Source organism: Arachis hypogaea, chromosome 12 (genome assembly GCF_003086295.3).
Source record: "Arachis hypogaea cultivar Tifrunner chromosome 12, arahy.Tifrunner.gnm2.J5K5, whole genome shotgun sequence".
Lineage (NCBI taxonomy): Eukaryota > Viridiplantae > Streptophyta > Magnoliopsida > Fabales > Fabaceae > Arachis > Arachis hypogaea.
The window spans coordinates 114,516,827-114,525,484 of NC_092047.1; positions in this window are offsets into that span (position 1 = coordinate 114,516,827).

Here is an 8,658-nt window from a genome sequence, read left to right on the forward strand (position 1 = left end):
TAAATTATTTTGTTAATATTAATTTAAATTATAATAATTTGATTAATAAAAATATAATATGTTATGATTTATTTGTTTTTTCTTAATCTAGTGTTAAATATATTAATTCTAAAATAGTTATTAATTAGTTTTAGTAATCTACTTTCATCAATAAATCAAACATATATACTCAATGTGACCATAAATAACTTAATAATACTTAGACCCACCAACAAATTTTTATATGTTGTTTTACTATCAAGTAAAAACATATCAAAATTAACTCAAAATAAATAATAAATTATTAGAGAATTTTAATGCACAAAATTCTCTAATAAACAATAAATAATTTAAATCTACTAAAAAATAACTCAACACTTTTCTTTGATGCCTACAAAATATATACTTAAAATAATATTATATCAATGTTAGCATACAGTTTTACAATCATCGACCGTATTTACTATACATGACTCCTTCTTAAAAGTTATTCTACACACGTGTGCAGTCGGAAGATAAATTACTGGACTTTATTTTTCTAAATTATTATAATTATGTATTATTCATTAAATACTAATTGTAATATTGTAATAAAATTATAATAAAGATATTTTTCTAAAATAATTTAGAAGAGAGAATAGTGCTTTCATTTTGGAGGAAAAATGAATTCATGAAGAAAGAATATGAAAATATTGCGAATAGTTTTGGTATATAATTTTCGGTATTATGAAAAATGAATTCATGAAGAAAGAATATGACTATTGACTACGATCCTATTAATAGTATCACCTATAGTAGATTATACGAAGAGAAAGTATGAAAAATAAAGACAAGAATTATAAGACTATAAAAAGTTCCATTCAAGTTTGACAAGAGTAAGACGGTTTACATAGAAATAGTTCTAATAGATGATAAGATTAATTGATTCATTTACTAAATTTTTGGTTTAATTACTCAGTTGGTCTCTATAAGTTTTATCACCTAAACTTTTTTTCCTTTTAATTGAGTCCTTACACCAAATTTTATTTTTAATTGGGTCCTTATATTTTTTTTCCTTTTTATTTGGGTCCCTATATAATTAAACTAATTAGTAATTACTGTTAAGAGGGACCTAATTGAAAAAAAAAAATTTAGTGCAGGGACCAATTAAAAAAAAAAGTATAGGAACATAATTGAAGATTTCGCAAAACTATAGAGACCAATAGAGTAATTAAACCCCCTCTATATATATATATATATATATATATATATATATATATATATATATATCTTTTTAATTTATTATTTTTCTATCACATGACATATTTATTATTATATTTTAAATTTAGAGTTTCTTTTATCTAACATTGCAGTAAAAAAATGACAAGTAAAAAAATGAAAAAAATATGAGAATATTTCAAACATAATTACTGCTAATCTTTTTTTCTTTAATTTTTAAATATATTATTTATTTTATTTATTTAGAGTAATAACTAAATTTATTATAACTATAGTAAAATTATCTTTAAACTATTAGTATTATTAGTAAATTTTTTAAATTATTGACATATTATTAGTATATATAATAAGCAATAGTAAATTTCCTTTTTCATGTTTATCATTTAAAAATTTTATAATTTTCATATAGTCTTTATTTTATTTTTTTTCATACCTAATGACTATTGACTACGATCTTATCAATAGTATCATCTATAGTAGATTATACGAAGAGAAAGTATGAAAAATAAAGACAAGAATTATAAGGCCATAGAAAGTCCCATTCAAATTTGACAAGAGTAAGACGGTTTACATAGAAACAGTTCTAATAGATGATAAGATTAGTTGATTCATTTACTAAATTTTTTCAAGTAATGCTAAGTTCAATTTATAAATAGAGTTTAATTTTGATACACTGACAGTGTAAAGCGTTTTACACAGTCGTGCAATCACATCCGTTCTTTTGGATGATCATTCACGTGGCCAATGTCAAAGGTATTTATTTTTATTGATGTGTCATTACGTAATTGAATGCACATGTAAAATTATTTTACACTGTCAGTGCATCAAAATTAAATTCTTATAAATATTTGTACTTCATATTTTAAGTTAATTTTATAAGTATACCATTTCATAAGTCAAAGACAATTCTTTTTAATAGTTTTGTAAATGCTAATAGCTTTTATATTTAATTTATTTTGCAATACGATAAAATTCATTGTTTAATTAAGAATTATTTGACAAAAATATTTGAGAATGACTTGGTAGAAAGGAAGGTCTATGTCTTATCAATTTTTGAGATTGAGAAATCATGCGAAATATATCTTCTAACTGTACACACGTGCAAAATATCTTTTAAGATGGAGTCACGCGTATAATGCATACAGTCGATTATTTTATACACGTACAAAGTTATAATTTCTTATATTACATTTGTCCTTAATTTGGTACTTTTAATTCAATTTTTTTTGTTCAATTAGATGTTATTGGATTATTGACTAGAAAAAAAAAGTTATATCATGGTCAAAAATAGAGAGAAGTGACCAATACATTGTGATTGATCTTCATAATTTGCAGTATGTAAAATTTTAATATGAATATTTCTTTTGGTAATAATTATGTGTTGTGGTGCAATTTTTTTTTCTTTATGTATTATTACTTACTCTCTTAATTCTTACTTTCATTCAAAAATGAGAAAAAAAATAAGATATACAATATATATGAGATCAATTTACAATCCAATTACTTGATCATCTATGTGATCACCAAACAACCGAATACCTAATTTATTCTCTAGTTTATAAAATTTAACAAAGACATTGATAAACATGGTTTCGCATTTATTTATTTATTTTATTTATTTATGTTATATTTGTAATTATATTATATCTATTTTTATCAATATATTTTTTAAAAAATACCGTTAATATTAGTACATGGTGTATTAAATAAATTAAATAATAGAAATACGTAACTATTTTTTTTTTCAGTTAAGATTCAGTAAAATACTGTAATTTAGACTAGCAATATCAATATATTAATAGTAAATTGGAGAAAAAAATGTAATATTATATCAAAGAAATTTTTTTAAATCATAATTGTAATTTATGATTGAAATCATAATTTAAATATTTTAAACGGGATAATTTCATTTAGAGAACTCATAATTCAAACATAATTTTTATACACTTAATAGCTACATTCGAATTAATACATTTAATACTATATTTAAAAAAATACAAACAATGCACATCATATTATTTATTTATTAATTAAATTATTACAATTTAAATTAATTTTAATAGAATAATTTAAAATTATAATTTCAATTTTATCACGTGCATGGCACGGGTTATTACACTTGAATATGAAAATATGAAAATATTCGGTATATAATTTTCTTTCTTAAAATATTGTTATTATATATAATATATAAAAATATATTTTTTATTATTTTCAAGATTTAAACCTAATATTTATTAATTAAATTATAAATAATTTACGGTTTTAAATAATTTTATTTTTGTTATTTATATATATTTATTAAATCATATAGAAAATTAATAATTACGTTAGTGTTTGTTGATACTTGATACATTTGTGTTTGTTGAGCTCCTTTGCTTTAAAAAAAAAAAAACAAAAAAAAAATCTAACTTCTCTTTTTGGTCTAGAAAATACACTCATAAAATGTCCTAATTTTGTTTTTTATATATCGAAGCCCAATCAAGTGGCCCAATTTATGCTCAATGTTTTTTCAAAATTCTGAAACTTGTTAAAATGGCAATGCTAATGAGCTTTAGCGCTCATATGGTATATTTTCCTTCTTCACTTTAAAGGTTTCAAACTCAAATCTTATTGATTGCAATTGAGAAGAAAAATTTGGTAAGTGTGTGAGGAATGTGTGAATATGTTGTATATCTAGAATTGAGGGTTGTCCAATTTATAGGACAAAAAAAAAACTTGTTAATATAAAATGTTTTATTTTACATTTTTCCAGCATGAAGCATGATCCAGGAAGGAAGAAAAAAAAGCTTTTAAAGCAACTATTTATTGAGTTCCACAGACCACAATGTCGGACAATTGGGAAATTCTTGATATCTTACAATTGAAGGTAAATTAAAATTCTAAAAACGAGAAAAAAAAAAAACAGAAAAGCTAACAAATTAGATCATTCTTAGTTTTGCAAAAAAATTAATTAAATAAGATTAAACAAATATACCAGCATGTTCTTCAATTAACGTTAAACCACTATTTTTTCTTATCAAATTTTGGTCAATATTTAATTGGTATAAGTATCAAATTATCTTTAATAAATAAATTTTAATAATTTATACACACAAACTCTAATAGATATAAATATAAATTATGTTAATTTATATGTATAAATTTAAATAAATATAAGTGTAAATTATGTGTTCTATATGTAAATATCGATTAATATGCATATAAATTTTTGTTGGTCAAATACTAATTTAAAATAATAATATCGGTTGGTTATGTAGTATTATTATTTCTTAAATTTATTTTTTCTTTAGGTTTTTAATAAATGCATAATAAATTTTAATTTTTGTATATTTTTCTAAAAAAAAAATTAATTGGTAATTTTATCATGTATCTTGTGTTAGCTAAACCCAAAAATTAATTATCTCTATATTCTATTTCAACTATATTTCGATATGTATTATGTTTTTAAGGTAAATAAATTTAGTGTCAGAAACGTTTAGTGCATGGAGACCAATTGTTACATATTGGATGAGATTAAGAGGGAGATTCAGGCTACGAAATTTTGGTTACATCTAAAAGTAGAAGACAAGATTATTTGGGAAGATTTATCTTTGAGAAAGTATACTATCTCAGTATATCTCTTCTAGATATGGTTGGGTTCTTCAATAATCGAAGTTAGTTTCTCAGCTGTTTAATTGGAAAGGGTAAACTTTTAGGAAAAATATTTTTTTTAGTTATATTTTTTTAAAAGATCTTGTTAAAAAGTAAAAGTACTTTTATGTTTAGGTATCTCAACCAAAAACTTTTTTTTATTTATCAATTATCTTTGGATATAACAATATAAAAATATATTTTTATTTATTTATTACATGAAAAATATCTTTTTTTAAAGAAAAAATCTTTAAAAAAATATATAAATTACAACTTCTCAAAAAAGATGTTTTTCTGATTTTTTTAGTATTTTTACTTTTACTACTCAAAATTTGTCAAACACACTAAAAAATAAAAAAAAATATTTTTTTATCAATATAATGATATCCAAACAAGTACTTAGGTGCGTCTATAATAAAGAAATATATATTATTGTAACTATTATTTGTCCTAAAGCTAAAAAAAGGTTTATATATATTCTGATGTGATTTCAAATTTTTTGAGCTCATAGATAATTTATGCGAAAGTGAATGAGTTTTTTAATAATTATCACAATCAAACTGATAATTAAATCAGTTAAATTATCGAATTATTAGATTCAATAATTAGTAGATCATAGATTGAACCGATTGATTCGGTCATAATTAAATAGAGTAAATAACCAAAATCGTTCCTGAAAGATACTCAATTTTTATTTTGGTCTTTGAAAGATAAAGATAATCAAAATCGTCCCCGAAAGATACACGATTGGTTACGTTAGTCCTTCAGTTAGTTGGATGATGTTATGTCACATTAAGTGCCATGTGACATATGATGACGTGGAGGGCTAATGCCACGTGTTACAAGATGATTGGTTGACATGTCAGATCGGTGATACCTGGCATACTAGGTGTCAGATCAGTGACACGTGGCATGCCACGTGGCACTTGACATGTAAAAAAGTTATTTATAATCAAAATAGTCCTTCAAAGTTCAGACGTAAATTATTTTCATCCCTAAAATTTTAAAAATTAATCAAATTAGTCCTTATATAATTTTTTTATTTTTTCTTGATAATATTAAATTTAAAATATTTTTTAATACTACTAATTTTAATAGAAATATAATTGACAATAAAAAAATTAGTAATTGTATCTTTTCTTCTTAAAAATTTGTTCAATAAAATTATCTCTCTCATTTAATTCTTATCAAAATATCTCTTATTCTTTTCTATTCTAAAACTTTTTTTTTACATTATTACATTTTGCTGGAATATATATATATATATGGTGAATGTTACCCAACCACCTCTAAAATAACATGTAAGTTACCCTTTATTATGTGTCACATTGTAATTGGTCCTTATCTTAACCATAGTTGGGTTATTTTATAATTTATTATTTCAGATTTATCAAAGCTCCACTCTCGTTAATTGAAGCACATTCCACTCCTTTCAAGCACCGTCGCGTTCGTGACAAGAAGCGCCAACGTCATCGCTATCTACTGCCCTCCCATACAAACTCTCTTTTTTTAGTGCATCATCCCTTATTCCGTCGCCAATAACTTCTTCGTCCTTCCCAGTATAGCCAACGTCTCTTTTTGCCATGGATCACTGCTTATCCACATAATTAATGGTTAATTTTGGTTATTGTTACGGATCCGACCCACGGATCCCGCATACCCGGTTACCCGGGGACGACCCGCTTCAACACGAAGGCCCAACACCGGCCCTTCAAAGCCTCCAACCCAAATATCTCTCTTATCTTAACCAAATAAGATAAGATAAGATATCCACCGTCACCTATAAATAAGAGGACCCAGGTCCCCCTAGGTATTCACCCATTCCACATACTTTCTGCCTCTTAGATCCATTCTGACTTGAGCGTCGGAGTGTCTTTGCAGGTACCCCCCCATCGTTCCAGTCAAGCAATCCGGTCCCAGTTTCGCCCGCGGGTTCCCGATCCACCCTTCAAACTGTATCAGAGACTTCTCGTACATTGGCGCCGTCTGTGGGAAACCTGCGCCAGCTGGGCCCGATGGGGGACGTCCTAGAGGAAACCCCCTCAAGCCAGGATGACTCTCAACCGATTAATCCAACCCCCGAGCACCGTGAGGTCACGAACCAAGCGAGAATAGCAAGCACTATCCAAAACGCAAACGATCACGACATCACGGATCGACGACATCCTGAGAAAGCCAGCGACAAAGCAGCGCAGATCATCCAAGATCTTTGCCTCCGAGTTCAGGAACTCGAAGGCAAGATAACCAATAAAGGAAAACACAACAACGAGCACGGAAGCCATGCAACCTCCAGATCAAGATCTCACCGCGGTAGGTCGCCAACCCGACGACACGACAGAAGAGACGGTCGCAGCTCATCACGCGACCACAGACACGAAAAACCGCCAGAACGGCGATACAACAAGAAACATACCCGTAGCGCTTCTCGAGATCTGAGTTATCAACATTACTCGGACGAAGATCGGAGGGACCGAAATACTAAACGCACGAGAAACGACCATATAATAATGGGAGCTACACCCTTCACAGAAAGAATCCTAAGGGCAAAACTCCCCAAAGGCTTCGACAAACCTACCGATATGAAGTACGATGGAACTAAGGATCCCCAAGAACATCTAACGGCTTTTGAGGCCAGAATGAACCTAGAAGGAGCGGCCGACGCGGTCCGATGCAGAGCCTTCCCGGTAACCCTCGCCGGGCCAGCGATCAAATGGTTCAACGCCCTCCCGAACGGATCCATAGCCAGCTTCCACAATATTACACGAAAATTCATGGCCCAGTTCACTACTAGGATCACCAAAGCCAAACACCCCATCAGCTTACTAGGGGTCACGCAAAAACAAGAAGAATCCACGAGAAAATACCTCGACCGCTTCAACGACGAATGCCTAACAGTCGACGGACTCACGGATTCCGTAGCAAGCCTTTGCCTAACCAATGGGCTAATGAACGAAGATTTTCGCAAACACCTCACCACCAGACCGGTATGGACCATGCATGAGATCCAGAACGTCGCCAAAGATTACATCAACGACGAAGAAGTCAGCCAGGTCGTCGCCGCCAACAAGCGGCAGCACGACAACGCCCAGCGCGGCAATTCGGCTTCTCATCAAAACCCAACACTCAAAGAGAACCAACGGGACCACCCCAGGCCGACTAGCCGACCACCGAGAATAGGCAAATTCTCTAATTACACGCCCCTAACAGCACCAATTACTGAGGTATACCACCAAATAGCAGATCGAGGCATCATCCCGAAAGCCCGGCAACTCAAAGAAAGGACAGGAGGCAACAAAACCCTCTACTGCGAATACCACCGAGGTTATGGTCACAGGACACAAGATTGTTTCGACCTTAAAGACGCCCTTGAACAAGCCATACGAGACGGCAAACTCCCAGAATTCGCCAAAGTCATCAGAGAACCGAGACGCGCAGAGAGAGACAAGTCATCGGAGAAAGAAGGACGTAACCCAAGAACCCAAAAGCAACCCCCCAGGGAAAGCCCAGAGGAAGATCCAACCATCATAGTAAACGTCATCACAGGCAAGGACGTATCAAATAAGTCAAAACTAACAATGAAGAAAGATCTCAAGGTAATGGTTGTAAGGAACCAAGTCCCAATCTCCGCGGCCGACAATACGATAACGTTCTTACCAGAGGACTGCCAACACGGCACCTCAGCCGAGGACGCCCCTTTCGTCATCTCAGCTAGAATCGGGACAGGACTCGTACGAAGGATACTGGTAGACACCGGGGCAAACTCAAACATCCTTTTTCGAGGAGCCTTCGATAAACTCGGACTCCGCAACGACAACCTCCAAACACACC